The sequence below is a fragment of the Bicyclus anynana genome, chromosome 16 (assembly GCF_947172395.1).
Source record: "Bicyclus anynana chromosome 16, ilBicAnyn1.1, whole genome shotgun sequence".
In the NCBI taxonomy this organism is placed as follows: Eukaryota; Metazoa; Arthropoda; class Insecta; order Lepidoptera; family Nymphalidae; genus Bicyclus; species Bicyclus anynana.
The window spans coordinates 5,169,731-5,187,567 of NC_069098.1; the positions used below are offsets into that span (position 1 = coordinate 5,169,731).

The following is a 17,837-nucleotide window of genomic DNA, read 5'->3' on the forward strand; positions in this document are numbered from 1 at the left end:
GAAGCCTCCCACCAGCCAGACCTGATAACATAAACTTTCAACTCCAGACTGCTACTGAGTTTTTTTTGCCAAGAAAACCCGGTGAAAACCGAACCCAACAATAAAGTTAGTTTATGATTAGGTGAAAGACAGCCACAGGTGATATGACCGCAATTAATGATCGTAAATGAAATGAATCTATTAATACAATGACAAGGTTTCGACCTTTGTGATAAAACGTGTGACTAATTGTTATAATATTATTCCGGTTTATTTATGACTCTTGAGCATTTGTAAGATAGTTCAAATATGTAAGATATGTCGAGGTTATCTTAGAAAGTACGACAAGAATAGTGTGAAAAGGCTAGGCGTATCGTAAATACTAAGATATGCTAACGGATACCAGTTTGATTTATCACTTGAGAACGTATTCTACTACCTTAATTCAGATAAATAATTATTTATATCTATACTTAAATCTATATCTACACTTATACTAGCGGACTCGGTCAAGCTTCGTTTTGACATAAGTGCACTTATTCTCTATCCCTACTCTACCCTTCTATACCTCTACCCTACCCCCCCTACCCTATCCCTACTCTACCCCTACCCTACCCCTACCGCTTGAATCTTAAACGTTTGTATGGGAAATAGAAAAGAGTTGTTTTTATGGTTTTCCCGGCAATTATACTAATTTTTCTTACCTTTAAAACCTTTCCTATACCTCCACGAACATTTTAAGACCAAGATAAGATAAATCCGTTCAGCCGTTCTCGAGTTTTAGCGAGACTAACGAACAGCTATTCATTTTTATATATATAGATAGATAGGTTAAAACTGGTCAAATTCTATACATTAATTCGCAATTTGAGATTTTACTAATACCATTTGTAACATTAAACGTTACCGTGGCATAACGTACTACTAGCGCCATCTAGAACTTATAATAAAACTGTAACAGGTACATTTCGTACATTCTGTACATTGAAGATGTTTAAAATTTTTGTCGGGGGGCATTATTTAATCGATACTGAAGCAAAAAATATTTTTTTTTCGATTTTTTGTCTGTCTGTCTGTCCGTGTTTTTTTGTTATTCGGGCATCACGCCGAAACTACTGAATGAATTCAAATAAAACTTTTGCTCGGCTTGAGACCATAATATGGAGAAGCTTATAGGATACATTTTATTGCGAAAATAAAATAAGACGAACGTGAAATAGGGGTTGAAAGTTTGTATGGCAAGTCCTTCATTTTTAAAGTTACAGTTTTAAAAATTTGTTAATAAAATAAATACGTGCTGTGATGTTATTTAAAAACTGCGATATCTCGTAAGATATTCATTTAAATCGAATTATATATAGGGCAATTTTAATATCAATATATCGCAATATATAATTCGATTCGAATTTTTTTTTACCTCGTCGAATCTATAGCGTTTCACAGTCGTCGTTTTAGTTTTTTTTTTTTAACTTTACTTATATAAGAACACTTGGGTTATTAAGAGAAATCTATACTAATATTATAAAGCTGAACAGTTTGTTTGTTTGTTTGTTTGATTGAACGCGCTAATCTCAGGAACTACTGGTCCGATTTGAAGAATTCTTTCAGTGTTAGATAGCCCATTTATCGAGGAAGGCTATAGGCTATATTATCCCCGTATTCCTACGGGAACGTGCACCACGCGAGTGAAACCGCGCGGCGTCAGCTAGTCTAACGATATCTTAATTACGTAAATCAGTTCAGCCGGTTTGGAAGATATGAGGTAAGGAATAATAATAAAGAATATTAAATACCTACATACATACAAGATACGCGCGAAAAACATAAATAACTCTACCTGCATTTGGGTAAAAACATCGTTACAGAATAGCGCTACAGGCATCTCTCCATAAATCTATTTACACGGCCTCCGTGGCGCAGTGGTGTTCGCGGTGGATTTACAAGGCGGAGGTCCTGGGTTCGATCCCCTGCTAAGCCGATTGAAGTTTCGTTATTTAGCCCAGGTCTGGCTGGTGGGGGGCTTCGGCCGTGGCTAGTTACCACCCTACCAGCAAAGACGTACGCCAAGCAATTTAACGTTCTATTACAATGTCATGTAGAAACCGAAATGGGTGTGGATTTTCATCCTACTCTTACCAAGTTATCCCGCTTCTATTTAGATTGCATCATCACTTACCTGAGATTGAGATTGCAGAGAATAAAAAAAATAAATAAATATGAGATATTTTCATATACGGGATACAAGTGAGTCGATAGATGGCGCTGTAGGTCGTTCAAATCGCGCTCACGAGTTTCTCTTATGGAAGGTATAGTTATTTTAGTGTGACGTTGTAGAAACATGTACATGGAAATAACGATTTATTTTAAAAATTTTTTGAAATTCGGACTGTTACGTTTCGTCCGAATTACGGAAATATTATAATAATTAATAATTAATAAATAATTAATAATTAATAAATAATAAATTAATTATAATTATTATTAATAATAATTCTAATTATTAATTTATAAATTAATTAATAATTATTAATTTAATAGTAAATTTTAATAATTAATTATTAAAAAAAATAATTATTAATAATTGATAATTATTCTAATTCCGTAAATTCCGTAAAATTTAATAAAAATATGTAAAAATTATTTATTAATCAATTGTTAAATATTTTTATTAATATTAAATTTATAATTAATTAATTAATTAATTGTTCAATATTTTTATTCAATTTATATTTATAATTTTTTTTTAATTAATTAATATGATATTTGAACACCACACCACACAAGTCACCAACCACGTGTTCCAATGAGGCTTGACGTGATCTTTTGAGTAATGGTAACTGTCAGATGTTAATTGATAATAATGAATGAGGAAGGGCTAAATCCGGATTTTTAGGTATTTGTCTGACGTGTCGTGGCGTAACGCATCAGAACAGAATAAGTATCATACATTCTGTATGGCAACGTTTACACTTATGTGTTGTGACATGTCGTGATGGCTTCTGATGTGTCGCATACAAAATGTATGATACCGATTCTGTTCTGATGCGTCATGATACGACACGATAGACAAATATAATTTCGCCTATAGCGTAGTCTGATCTATCTATCTATACTAATATTAAGAGCGCGCAGCGCGTCGGTACGATATGGATAAAATTCGAAGCGCAAACGAGACGCCGACATGACTTTCACGTAGCGATTGACGCGCGACGCAAATTTTATGACGTGAGCGCCAAAACCATTTTTACCTAATTGCAAGTAAATTAAACAACATAACGAAAAACAAAATGGCCATGTTCAAGATATATACCTAATTTTGACGATTGCTTTTCCTGAGATTGAAAGCAAAATGTGAGCAAAACATGTATTTTTCAAAAAACTAAACTATCGAAAAAAGTTTAACATATTGTGTATTTTGTATAGTCATAACGAAGCTAACACTTTGAAATATCATTTACCCAAATATCAGGACCCTAACTTTTCCAGAATCTGAGATCCAGAGCCATTTGTAACCACCAAATGACATATTGCACACTCTTAAAAAGAGGAAAAATTTGATTGTTTCTATGCATTGAAAAGGCTCTGAAAAATTCTTTCACTATTGGAAAGCTACACTTTGCTTATTTTGCCGACAATGGAGAGGGGGGGTGGGTAAATAACTGCTCACGTGATACGGCCCCAAAGGACTTAAAGAAGACGAAAAAGATACTTACACGTAATCACGTACAACATATGGCTGTGTGCATAAAAGAACCATACTCCATTTTTACATCAAAAAAATCAATCAATCAATCCTGTTCTAATTTCACATATTCTTCAGAAATATTATATTTTAATATTCATTTAAATTTTCACTAATTATTGAATATTTGCATAACTTTAAATTTAATTAACATAGGACGTGCCGCTTTCTACAGTGTAAAGAGAATACTCAAATAAGCCACAGTAGCTGACGTTCTAGGTCGATATTTACCCATGGGGTTAGCTTTTCCATTTACACTAAGTACTTATACAACACAACTCGTATCTTGTACTTACTAGATACGTATGCTTGTGAATTATTTACTTATTTGCAATAAGTTAATTAAGTATCATTCCAGCACCTTGGGACCCCACTGTCCATCGGCTCTTCGAACTATGTGGTCTGCCCATTACCACTTCAGCTTCGCGACTCGCTGAGCTATCAGCTATGTCAGTGACTTTGGTTCTTCTGCGGATCTCCTCATTTCTGATTCGATCACGCAGAGAAACTCTAAGCATAGCTCGCTCCATCATCCGCTGAGTGTCGTGTTTCAAAGTCCAAAGATGCCTGTGTCTATCAGTGGACGTCAATCGTCTGTTAATAACGATGATGGTGATGATGATGAATTAAGTACCACTGTATTAGAACTACTTACAGTCATCTAAGTATATGTCATATTCATCATTATCAGCTTATTTTAAAAGGCCACTATAGGCACAGTAGATATAGGGCTAGACCTACCTCCATAAAGGAGGGGATGAGGTAGTTAGACCGTCACTTTACCATATCGGGTTGGTGGTAGGGTAATGTATTAAATTCTATAACAAACACTATCAGATGTTAAGGTTTTTTTTTTATTCTTTACAAGTTTAGCCCTTGACTACAATCTCACCTGATACCTAATTAGATACTTAACGTTCAGTCCATTTGCTAGATCTTACAGACTACCTATAGAGAATTGAGGAGTTGTTATGTGAAAAACGTTTTACATTATGTGAGTCCCATACTTATAAACATATAGATGAATAGATAGTGTTACAAATTCAATTTTTTTCAACACGCCATCCATACGTGAGGAACGACCCAATTCTAGCAAATTCCCATGTGCCGCGCTTACATTTCGGCCTTGGGTGAGTGTGTGATATAATTTTTGTTAGAAAAAAACATCCATAAATAGTAGAAAGCTCTTTTCGGCACCTATAGAGGTGGATTTAAATTAAGTGCGTTTTTTAAATTAAATATATTGAATTTTTTAATATCTAGTTACTTCTACATAATGTAGGTACCTATTTATTATAATGTATTATTAATTCAGTATTATTTACAGAAAAAAAGCACAAAATATTAAATATATTTAGTTTTTTTACTTATAATATTTTTTTTTACCTACCTACTGCGTGTGTTTTAATAACTTTTCTATTTTGAACTTGAAAGTTTTGGCACATTAAAAAAAATATTAACTTTATGGTTTTAAATTACCTATAAGTAAATATTATTTGAAATATATATTTTTAAAAATATGTTAGTAAATACTGCCAATAGGTTGAATTTCAAAGTAGCTACTTAATTAATACATTTCATTTTATTTTATTTCTTAAATACATTACTACATTAATGTACTTACCTATTATAATTTATATATATTATATTTATTACTGTACTAGCTGAAGCCGCGTGGTTTTACCCTCGTGGTTCCCGTTCCCGTAGGAATATTGGGATAATATATAGCCTATAGCCTTTCTCGATAAATGGGCTATCTAACACTGAAAGAATTTTTCATATCGGACCAGTAGCTCCTGAGATTTGCGCGTTCAATCAAACAAACAAACAAACAAACTCTTCAGCTTTATAATATTAGTATAGATTGCTATTTAAGTATAGCTATTTTATTGAAAATTACATACCTATATGGAGATTTTTACGAACGTATTCTGAAAATTCCGGTAAGACCGACAATCTTGCATTGCGAACCAGTTTTATAGCAAGTACTATGGTATTCTCGCAGACATATTATATTGATAAATTATTATTAGAAACGGTTTAAGATGAGACACTTTAGTTGTACGTAGAATCACGGAAATTGTTGAATTAATTAATCATTCCCTGGAAATTGTTATTTTAGCTGTAAACTGGACAGTTTCTAAAGAATTATGTGGCATATTAATTAGTAATATTCACTATTCAGTGATCATAGAAGATATTATATTCATATGAATCTTTTGCTTACTATCTTTATTATAATACATACTAAATAACTAAGTATACTAGCACTAATACTGCGATGTATAATATTATTACATACTTTGTTATTTGAGTTTTGACGGCCTCCGTGGCGCAGTGGTATGCGCGGTGGATTTATTGGAGGTCCTGGGTTCGATCCCCGGCTGGGCAGATTAAGATTTTCTTAATTAGTCCAGGTCTGGCTGGTGGGAGGCTTTGGCCGTGGCTAGTTACCACCCTACCGACAAAGACGTATCGCCAAGCTATTTAGCGTTCCGGTACTATGCCGTGTAGAAACCAAAACGGGTGTGGATTTTCATCCTCCTCCTAACAAGTTAGCCCGCTTCCATCTTAGACTGCATCACTTACCATCAAGTGAGATTGTAGTCAAGGGCTAACTTGTAAAGAATAAAAAAAAAATGAAGCGAACGACGCGACGATAGGACGCGTTGATGTTAAAAAAGAATAACGAATATAAAATATCTTGTGCTAATTTATAGACACTATACAAGCACAAAGTGTGCATTTGTGCTACGAATAATCTTAGATTATAATATTATTAAGAATGTAAAATGTAAGAAATTGTACTGTAAGAAAATGCGGATGCACTTTTGTTAGTGATTCAAATGTCTTCATATTATGTTCCACTCCAATGCACAGTGTACATTATAGTTTAGGCCCACCCTAAAAAGATTTGTCTAACTTTAACTTGTTTTATGGACCATTATTTCTTTTCCGCTCCAGACTTCCGTAACCCATAAAATCTAAACCGTGGCTTTATAAGATAAACCATAAAGTAGTTTTATACTTAATAAATATTATAATATTTTTACATATAATATTTTTATTACCTCACTATGATAGGATTAATGTTCATAGCAAACGTTAATAAGTAATTTGGTATAAGCACAAAATACATTAATTATTATCTCATATGTACATTAAGAAAGATATTGCGATATACTTACTCATATTTTTTTCTTGCACCATTTATAATTTGAAATGACAATTTAGGATCCATTACGATTTATAGTTTTACGGTTCACTTTTTCCATAGGTATATAAATAAATAATATATTTTCATTATCTCTTGAATTAAGAATAAGTTTGAAATTTTAAATAAAAAAAAATTACATACTTAGGGGATCTATTAATAAACAAATTATTAATTTTAGAATGCGTCTGCTATGCTATCACCTATCTTCTTACTAATATTATAAACGCGAAAGTTTGTATGGATGTTTGTTTGGTTGTTTGTTACTCTTACAACTACTGAACCCATTTGGCTGAAATGTGGGATGAAAATAGATTTTACTCTGGATAGGCTTTTTCATCCTTGGAGATATAATCCTTGGTTTCCGAGGGATTTGTGAAAAACTAAATTTCACGCGGACGATGTCGCGGGATCCGCTAGTACACTATAAATTTGTTATCAACCCATGTTCGACTCACTGCTGAGCTCGAGTCTCCTCTTAAAATGAGAGGGGTTAGGCCAATTGTCCACCATGCTGACCCAATGCGGATTGGCAGACTTCAAACACGCAGAAAATTATCTGGTATGCGGGTTTCCTCACGATGTTTGGATGTGGTTTTTAATTTCTTAAAATGCACACCACTGAAAACTTGGAGGTGCATGCCCTGGACCGGATTCAAACCCACACCCTCCAGAATCAGAGGCAGGGGCATATTCACTGGGCATATTCACAGCTCTCACACTATAAATTACTACACTTTAAATATAGTACTAGTAGGACTTACGTACATTGCGTAAATAGCTTAGCTCTTTGTATTAAAGGATAGATTTGACTGTCGTTCCAAATAAGCCATGCTCTTCACGTCTCAAGGAGCGCACTAAACCTTCGTACCGCTTGATTCGGGTAGGCTCCAGCGGGTAATTAATATTATCGGTTAACCCTAAACTGTTTGTGGATATGTTAATTTCTCCTATTACGTTATCGTTTACCTTCTTCTCAAAGGTCATCGTTTGGCGGAAATTCTCGCTTATTAATATACCACACCGCCCGCGACTTCGTCCGCGTGTAATTCAGTTTATCACAAATCCCACGGGAACCATGAATTTTTCCGGGATGAAAAATAGCCTATGTGTTAATCTAGAGTTAAATCTATTTATATTTCAAATTTCAGCCAAATCACATCAGTCGCCGCAGCGTAAAGGAGGAACAAACATACACACTTACACAAACTTTCGCCTTTATAATATTAGTGTGATAGATACTAATATTATAAAGTGGTAAGTGGTAAATTGTCTGTGGTATTATATGCAGGGGGTAATCTCTGGATCTATTGAATCAATTTTTTGAGTCGTCTAGTTACTCAACAGAACGAGATAGCTAGATAATACCACATTTTATGAAGTTTGATATAGATAAGTACAATAGCCAATTATGTAGTTTGGACTGTGGTGATTTTAGGAGGTAGCGGGTTTCAATGGTCCAGATCCTGGAAGGATGTTCACATCAGTGGCTATCTCCGTCAACCTATATGGGGCGCCTATATTTAAATAGAGGGGGGCATTTAGAAGTGTTTGTAAGATCGGCTGGGATAGTTGAGCGGTTAAGAGTGCTATGATCCCGGATCTTATAAAGTGGCACAAGAGGCAGCAGGGAGAGCTAGACCGCTGGTTCACCTCTTCGCCATTCGGAAAGCGCAAGAGAGCTGCTATTTCTGCAATGAAGAAGATACCCCTAGGCACGGAGTTTTTAAATACCTACCCAGGTAACACAGATCGAAGAGCAACCGCTGAAGGAACTAGCGAGGGGGTAAACGCGAGAAACCTTATGCTACGTATGCTGTCGAGCGAGGAGCAGTGGCAGAAATACTCCCAAATTCTCCGAACCACGAAGATAAGAAGAGAGGAAAAAGAGACAGAACAAAAGAGCCGTTCCTTTTTTTTTTCTGATTGTGTAAGTGCCGTAGGCTCCTTATGGGACCTCAGCGGCGTCACCGGGGGGTTAGAGCCGTTCCGTGCTTCCGTGAGTACAGGGGCGGTTATTTTTGTCCATGCAAGTCAGACATGCCCTGCCGATTAGCCGGCAGAAGTCATGTGCGCCTAGTGGGAGTTTTCAATATTTTCATACTGTTACTATTGCGTTGACGTATATGGAATTGAATCAATTGTGCTTAGTGCCACTAGATGGCGCTGTTTCAATTCCTTAGAAATTAGCGTTTACGTTAACGTAATAGTAACAGTATCAAACTGCCACTAGGCCCTCGGAGGGATATTTTTCTCCCAGACAAGAAAAGATACTCCTGGCCAGGTATGTACCTTTTTTGTGTATGCAAGTCGGACATGCACTGCCGATTAGCCGGCAGAAGTCCGGAGGGATATTTTAACTCCCAGACAAGAAAAAAAAGATACTGGCCTGCCATGTACCTAGTGTTAGTTTGGCGGTACTTCTTCGTTGGTAGGTTGGTAATAATTAGCCATAGCTGAAGCTACAACCATTATACCATCAAACCAAATATGTGTTATCGCCGCGTTAGCCGCTTTTAAATTTACATGTTGTTAATAAACAGTGTAGGAAATAGAAGTCTGTGACGGATGTGACGTCGCTCGATCTCGTGTTGGCTTCAGTGTGCTCGTGGCGTTCGAGCCGTCCAACTGGGTTACTTGGCATAGGCGGGGAGAGTGACTTGAGTGGAAAAGGGGAGTGTTTGATATCAGTCAAAGGATCCTTTAACCCTACACACTCGTTCACAAGTGCGTGACTCCACTCAAGGTCATTCTCTGCCATTCTAGGGTCTTATTTTGGTTACAGTTTGATTTGTTAATTAAGTTGTCTGACAAGTGTTGTGAATTATAATCTTTGTTCAACATTAGTTTTCTTATATTTGTAATCACTTTTGAGTCCTATAATATATGTTGATAAGTTTTAATGTTTTTTAGCCAAATACTACTATTTTCCGACCCCAAAAATCACCAAGTTTATATGTATAATGGTGTACAAGTATGAGGTGCTTATGCCACCAGTCACGCGGAACTGAGTGCCGGCAATGGAGAGGTAGGTCGTTATTTATTGGTGTACCTACATACGTACATAACCTCATTTCATGCTCCACGTCCCCTCTGTAATCCAGCCATCCAACCAGTTTCATTACAATGTAAACTGGTGTGTTTAAAGTGACTGAGCATTACTTTTTAACCGACTTCCAAAAAAGGTAATATTTTAAGTAACCTAACCTAGGTTACCTATGTGGGTGAGAGGTATTTTCAGTTTTCTTACCTTCTGCAAGGTTGTTATGTATCTCGGTGTGCCATTAAAATAATTATTTTCGTTTATGTAATTATGGTATTAGACTTTTTCCTGGGAAGATTTAAAATAGGTCCATACATAGCTGTCATGTTTTAAATTCTCTATTGACAACAACGGCTAACGTACTTACGTCTATAGAATAAATAAATATTGAGAGGAATTATAATGGAATTAAAATTTGCAAAAGTGCTAGACCATCTTGTCCGGGACTTAAAGCGATAGCTTGCATGTCGTGGCTCAAACGTATTTGGTAATAAAAATCCAGCATTATGTGTGTATTGACTGTCGAAGATACAATTAGTATGACAATGTTTTTTTGAAAATTTTTGTCACAATATTTATTTCCTCTTCCTTCAGTCGTGTTCCTTGTATATGAGGGTGTCTTCGGCCACCCGGATAGCATTGTAGACTGTGGACTCCAATGTGGTGCGGATCAGATCAGACCAACGCATCGGGCTGCGGCCTTGCAACCTCTTTCCTTCCACTTTGCCAGTGACTATCAGTTTCTAAAGATTATCTCCGTCTTTTCTGGCAATGTGTCCGAAGTACTCAAGGATTTGCTTTAGGCAGATGGTAGATACCCCTGTTTTGGCTTGGGTTATAAATAGATGGGATGGTCCATGGGATCTGGAGCATTTTCCTTCGACACCACATTTCGAACGCGTCACTTTTTGACTGACTGTTTCCTCTACAATGCGTAATTTTCCTGGTTTGAGTAATCTTCTACTAAACGCTGGTGTTCGCGTATTGATGTTTTACAATGTTAGAGGTAATTGTTGCGTTGCTGACAAAAGCTACAATATGTAATTTTAAAAACTTTTTGAGTTAAATCGTAACGAATAAGCAAAAAAATAGAACCTTTCTCTTATCTACTTATCTCATTGGAATGTTACTGACGCCATGCGGTTTCTCCCGCATAGTTTCCGTTCGCGTGGGAATACAAGGATAAAATATAGCATATGTTTATTAGGGATAACGTATTCGAAGGATTCTAATGATGAATGGTGAATGGAAAGAATTTTTCAAATCCTTTTGTCCGTCCTATTCAGTAGATACAATCAAATCTTTAAAATATTAGTATAGATTATTTTTTTTATTTTTAACAAAAATTTTCTGAAATAAGTTATTTATAATAAAATTGTCTTTTAATGCTAAAATCTACAATTTTAATGTGTATCGTAAGAGAAATTGCTAACGCCTAAATGTAATAAAATTCCTTGAATTAAGAGCAAAATGATGTAATAAAATTGTCACGCTGGTCAAACAAGAAATTATCAAACTCCTAATTTAACGTAATTCCACAAAAAACATCCTGTAAAATTTTGTTGTCGGTTACTATAGTACGATCGATTTGTTTACAAATCTCCATTGACAACAACGTCAAACACATCAAAACGTGTACAATAATAATTGTAATTGAATTTAAGGAAGATAAGTTAAGATTATTTAAGTTTAATACTTACCCATTGGACTATTTAATTATCTTATCCATTTCTACATTTTCCATCGGTCTGTTTTCCCTAAAGTCTGGGACTAGAATAAGTATTTTGATGCTGTTTACAATCAATGACTATGCATAACCTTTAGATGCTTCAATAGCTCAAAGCTATAGCGTTTTCTGTTCTGTGAGCTCAACGTTAAAAATCCAGACTTCCGATCACCGACAGGATACAATTCTAAATGTAAAGTTGAAACGTATTCTTTTCTAACTTCACTTTTGTTTTACTCTATCTTTTTGTCTGTTTCTTTGTTTTTTTTTAGAGTAAGTTAATATTTTGTCAGAAATATATTAATATTATTCAGTTAATAAAAATATTAGTCAGTTAATTTTGTCATACAATATAAGCAATTACAATTAGCTACATTTCTTCGCCTTAGTTCCGACGCGAACATAAATGTAAAATCTGTAGTTTAAATATTTGTGACATGAAGAAACAAAAGTACACAAAAAGTAATAGAACTTTCGTCTTTTTAGTATTAGTTGGATTAAATCATCCTGTTTCTACTGTTCAAACATTAGACAGATTTGGGGGATAAATGAATTAGGTCGTAACGGTCAGAAAAGAGATCCGTACAGGAAGGTCTCCCTCGCGTCAGTCTACCCCTTGTCGTTGTAATCTAGTTTTATTTCAATGTAAACTTGGAAACTGGACCAAGTAAGGGTTTAGTGTAATTAAAACGAAACTCGTTAAAGAGGTAGGACCTAGCTCAATGGACGATGTTGCTTGCGACAGCCAATAATTGGATTTTGGCAACTTAAATGCCACTTACTTTATAAGATATTAGTTTTAGTGTAGGCGCTAGAGGTAGTTGAGTGTGTTTATGACTACAATAATTGTTTTATACCACAGTTTGTTTCATGTATGATGGTGCGAGTGACAGTTCGTTTCACTCTTGAAAGTTTGCCGCGTATCACGATAATAGTACCAATGTCATACAGGCGACTTTTACCGTATCCATGCTATCTGAAAAACACTTTTTAGATATGTTACGTGCCTACAGGATCACCACAAAAGACGTAATCCGAATTTAGTGACTCCACTGAGCCTATACTTGCACAATTTTGTGTTTAATTTTTTACACTTCAAACACACAACTCGACTTTGTAACCAATATTTAGGTAATAAAGTGTTTAAATTACTTTCGTTGCTTAATATGCGACTTAATGAAATTATAAAGACAATTTATGCCAATTTGTCCGCCTCAGTTTTGAATTTTGATACGCTAGTGCCCTGTCTCTAGTAGAAAATATCGTTGTATGAATAAGAATCTTCGATAATGTGAGAAAAGCAGCAACAGGAAACGAAAAGCAGCGTAATTTTTTTGGTGGCCTTACCCGGTTCCTAGACACTGGACTTCGTTGTTTAGGTAATCGCTGGATTGATAAGGCGGTGAATTTTGTTTAAATAATGATTTACGCAAGCAAATAAGTTTTTAACTTAGCTTCAACTTAAAAATGTCTTTGTACTTATGTTTGTCGTTTACGCAAATTCAAATGTAACAATAAAAACCAAAATGCACGTCTTTAAATATTTGTGCCACTGTTTTTTCATCTGGGCTAATTTTCGGAATAACTGAAGGCAGGTAGACGATTAAACAAGGATCAAATCTGACCTACTTTAAAATACCGGAAATCAACCCCGGATGTTGAACAGGGGATTGGAAAGTTAAATGAAAGACTTTTGTTTTAAATGTCCCAACTTTTGAAATCACCACCTCGATAAGTTTTGATATATAAAACGGATAGAAGGTACTGCAGAAAATTCGATTTTAATGCGGAAATTAAGGAAACACGAGGAAGTATGAGTAATCTAGTATTTAACAACTTACCGATTTTCACGCTAAAACAATCCAATGTTATCAAACCTCGTTCTCACTTCCAGTCAAAATAAATCGTTTGATTTCTTTAAACACACTGATCAATACGTAATATAAAGTTGTCACTACAGTAATACGTAGTATATATTTTAACGTCTCAGTCATTACAAATAAAATTAAATAATCACTTCCTAATGTTTAGTTTCTTACGATAAAATAATTCGCGCCAACATTTCATCTGCACGTTAACACGTGCTTCGTCATTGAAAGCAGATTTGCGACTGTCAAAAACTGAGTAACTTCGCAGTTGGGCATCTTGCGCATACGCATTGTACGCGCCGAGTGAGCGGGACGGATGACTCATCCGTCCAATGCCGGCTGCGTCATTCATTACTGCACGTACATTGCAATTCCAATCTAATGGTAAGGGAATAAAGATTGTAATTGTAATTTGCGCGTATTTGTTTAGTAACTTAGACGATTTTGAACTTTAATTAGAGAGGTTGAGGCTCATTCATAAAAGCAACGCTTAAGTTATACCTGAGTGTGGATTTTACAATGACTATCGCAAAGCTAGTGTATGCAAATATCCATCTAATAGAAAATGTTAAAAATTAATGGTTTAATAACTTGTTATTGCTACTATATTCGCGTTAATGCTGATTTTGTCAATAAGTTTATCCCTCTGAGACACTTTTTTGTATTCTTCCTTCCTGCTTATTTCCTTATAAGTTATCTGCCTGAGTCATTTTGGTAAATGACTGTTTATGTTTAATCCAGTGGTTAGCCTATTTTGTTTCGGAGAACGAGGCCTTATTCTGGGTACCTATTTCGAGGCTTTCTCTTATTATCATTAACATTTTGATAGTGATCGTTACAGAATCAAAAAAAATTTCCTAAGCCGCTATCCCGCTTTATAACAGCCTGTTAAAATACGTTACCTCTAAAATAGACAGAGAATTGTTAATTTAAGAACAAAACAACACATTTGAAGATAAATTTCTTTGTGTCCACAGATGTTTGTAGCGTACCATTCATAATGTTAAATTTTCTCTTCGTCAATTGAGTTTTGTTTGAACAAGTGTGGCCCCTTTTATTGCTGTCCTAAATTCCTTAATTTTATATGTTCCCCTTCACCCTTCCGGTTCAATTATAATTTGTCTATTGTTTTCACTTCATGTATGTAATTACTTTCTCTTTTTATATAATCATTAAAATTAAAATAATAATGATTAAAAACATGTTTGATTCTACATAATATCTACTAAATTCACGTAATACTATGCATAATAATAAAAAATCTGCGCAAACTAAATAAAAAAAGAGACTGAAAAGAAAAGAAACAAGTCCAGTAATTATAAAATAATCGCTTCATCCGTTCAGGAGCTATGGTGCCACAGACAAACTGAAAGACATACAGACAGACAGACACGTCAAACTTATAACACCCCTCTTTTTGCGTAGGGGGTTAAAAAGGACAAAGGACACTGGGACCGGTTTGTACTTTGTATTGGCTGCGTGAGATCTGTTCTCTCGCCTCTGTAGCCGTTATTCCAATCACGTGTATTCCGAGTGACGTAACATATCGGGGAATTCCCCATTATCGATTTTTGAATTCCGAACGCAGGTTCCGGAACGTTAGTCCTAGTATTCCTGACGTCATTCCGTAAATATTGATTCAATCTATACTTACTAATATTATAAATGCGAAAGTCTGTCTGTTTCCTACCTTTTCAGGGCTAAACGGGTGAATTTTGGTATAATGGTAAATGGGACTTTGGAGCAAAACATAGGGTACTTTTGACCCTAAAATAAAAATGAAGGGGGTGAAATAGAGATGAAAGTTTGTATAATAATTCAATTCAATTCTTCTTTATGGCTTTTATTTGTGCCAACTGGGTTTATCTCGCCAGTGTCGCGTAGATGGAGAAGGCACGAAGGAGATTGTTCGGTGAAAGCTAACAAGTTCAATTTTGAGAATCTACTAGATAGTTACTATTAAATAATATTTTTGTTAGTTCCTAACCTATAACAACACAAATAACATATATTAATATTAACAAAATATTTAAAATAATTTACATAGTATAAACATATATTATAATTTAATCTTATTATATTCTACATATTTACATAAAAATCTACAATATGGACTAAACACAAACATTTAACACTTAAAGGACGAGGGACTTTTGGGGGAAGAACGTCATAGAGAGGATGAAGAAGTCTGGGACAGTTAAAAGAGAGATGAGTAACAGTGCCGTTTGTATAATAAGTCTGTAATAGAGTGAATTGCAACACAATGACAGCTGAAATTGTCAACTGTCATTGTCATCTTGTCATCATGGACATAGATATCCATCGCTCTCTCTTTCCCGACGGTTGCGCTGTGCACAGCGTTAAAAAGTATTATTAACCATTTAGTGTAATAATAATAAAATAGTAAAAAGAAATAAAATAATTTTATTATAACAAAACCAATAACAATACAAAGTCCTTCATTTTTTAGAGTTACAGTTTTAAGAAATTGTTCATAAATTTAAAAAAAAAATACGAAATATAATGTGATTCAAGAATTTTTAAAATTCAGTCCCTAAAGTGGTTAGATTGGGGTTGAAAGTTTAAATTGATTTGCACGCGGACGAAGTCGCAGGCATTTGCTAGTAAATAATAATCATCGATTTCGTTACGCGTATTACAGATGCAACACACCGATAGTTACAACGGTATCTCGAAGTTAAATAGTTACGCATGAAGTTAAATGAAGTATTAGAAAAACATGTTTTGCCAAGATTATATAGCTTAAGACAACACGAAAGCGATTTGAGATACGCTCTATTAATCTATAGAATAAGAGGTGTGGTGACCAGACCATCGTTATTTTTGTTAGCTAATGCTTTTGCCAAAATCCGTATTACACGTAGTATTGATATAAAATACTTTCATCCAATTACAGATGGGTGAAGATCGTTTCTAATTGTCTAACAGCTTGGCAAGTTCGTTCGTAACATTCTCGATGGTCCGCGCGGGTCGAGAGGGTTAGCGATGCCGACTTCATACCCGCGCAGTCCATCCCTCAGCACCGCACGGACGACTTCACACTCGCGCAGGCCTTCCCGCTACGTCGCCCGCATATCATGGGAGTGTCATCCACGAACTGGGCAAGCTCGGTAGGCAACAATGGTGTATGAAGCAGCATTTAGAGGTAGCAGACGCTAAGTTGTCCTTAACGCATTCTTTTATAATATATTCCACAGGATATCATGAAACTTGGCTCTCAAAGACTCTCAAAGACCCTCAGCGGGCGATGGAGCGAGCCCTGCTTGGAGTTTCTCTGCGAGATCGAACCAGAAGTGAGGAGATCCGCATAAGAACCAAAGTCACTGTTAAAGCTCAGCGAGTCGCGAAGCTGAAATGGCATTAGACAGGGCTATTTGAAGAGCCGATGGACGTTAGGGTCCCAAGGTGCTGGCATGGCGACCCCGCACCGGAAAGCGCAGTGTTGGTTGACCTCCCACTAGATGGACTGAGGATATCAGGCCGGTTGCAGGGAGCCGCTGGATGCTGGCGGCTCAAGACCGTTTTGTTTCGAAATCCATGCAAGAGGCCTATGTCCAGCAATGGACGTCCATCGGCTGTTAATGATGATTCGTTCCAAACTCCATACTTACCTACCGCACTTAGATAAGTACCTATGACGTATGACGGGATCTATACTTAATATTATAAAGCTGATGAGTTTGTTTGTTTGTTTGATTGAACGCGCTAATCTCAGGAACTACTGGTCCGATTTGAAAAATTCTTTTAGTGTTACATAGCCCATTTAACGAGGAAGGCTATATATTATTCCGTATTCCTGCGGCAACGGAAGCCACGCGAGTGAAACCGCGCAGCGTCAGCTAGTATATTATATTGTCGAAGATATGGCTATCACAGTCTCTCAATCTCCTATGAACGGTGATACGGAAGAAATCGTCGTGTTTTTGTGAGTATTCAAACGCATTCCTGTAGCTTAACTGATTGGTGTCGCTATAAAAAAGCTATAAAAGGAAACAGTTTATTTTTGTACTCCCTTGCGGATCAGTGAACTCTGGAATGGTGAAACACTGTACCTACGTAAAGTAAATAAAATTAGGGAAGTTTATATGAAAATAGTTCTGAGGTATTTAAGGATAAAACGTTTTGTTTGAACCATTCTTTTTGTACTTTTTAATTAGTTGTTTTAATTATTTTGTAGAATCTATGCATAATTATTTAAAACAAAGTCTGTCTGTCTGTCCGTCTGTCTGTTACCTTTTCACGGC

At 35.6% G+C, this 17,837-nt stretch overlaps 1 protein-coding gene across 3 annotated transcripts in view; it reads right to left on the reverse strand.

Moving 5' to 3' along the window:
• The window catches only part of LOC112052502 (G-protein coupled receptor moody), a 71,149-nt gene extending 57,324 nt beyond the window's left edge, over nt 1-13,825 (reverse strand). For all 3 annotated transcript variants that reach the window (XM_024091608.2, XM_024091609.2, XM_024091611.2), the window contains exon 1: nt 13,546-13,825. The gene's annotated coding sequence lies outside the window, so the exon portion shown is untranslated. The remainder of the gene's footprint in view (nt 1-13,545) is intronic.
• Nucleotides 13,826-17,837: the final 4,012 nt, after the last annotated feature.